We start from the raw sequence: 526 nt of genomic DNA, 5'->3' as shown, positions 1-526 counted from the left end.
CCCCCCCCCCCCCCCCCCCCAGGGCGGCCCGGGCCTCACCCAATCCCGGGGGGGCCCCTTTCCCCCTACAAAGTTCTCCTCCCAGCTGCCGGCTGGGCCCAGCCGCCGCCCTGCAGGAAAGCGAAGCTCACTCCTGTGACCCGGGGGTCCCGATGATGATCTGAGCCGACCGATGTCCCCCGGGGCGGCAGGAGGGTCTGCGGAGCGGAGCCGAGCCCCGCGGTGGAGGCCCGAAGACGCCAAGGTGCAGCCGCCCCGCGGGCCCAGAGAGGGCACAGGCGCCCGAGGTCACACAGCGCCCCGACGGCTAACCAGGGTGCCTCTTCCGCCCCCGCTCCGTATGGCCCCCAACTTTAGACTCGCGCGGTTAAAGAACCCGTGAAGGCCCGAGTTCGAGCCCCGCCTCGCCTGTCGTACATTGCAGGCTTCAGCGAACCCATCCGAAACTTGGGGACGTCTGCCCAACTTTGGCGTGGCTTTCAATAGGGGCGGCCGCGCGGTGCGGAGCTGGAGCTCGGAGCGCGGA

The sequence above is a fragment of the Tupaia chinensis genome, unplaced genomic scaffold, assembly GCF_000334495.1.
Source record: "Tupaia chinensis unplaced genomic scaffold, TupChi_1.0 Scaffold000463_1, whole genome shotgun sequence".
Taxonomy (NCBI): domain Eukaryota; kingdom Metazoa; phylum Chordata; class Mammalia; order Scandentia; family Tupaiidae; genus Tupaia; species Tupaia belangeri.
This window is presented reverse-complemented; position numbering follows the sequence as displayed.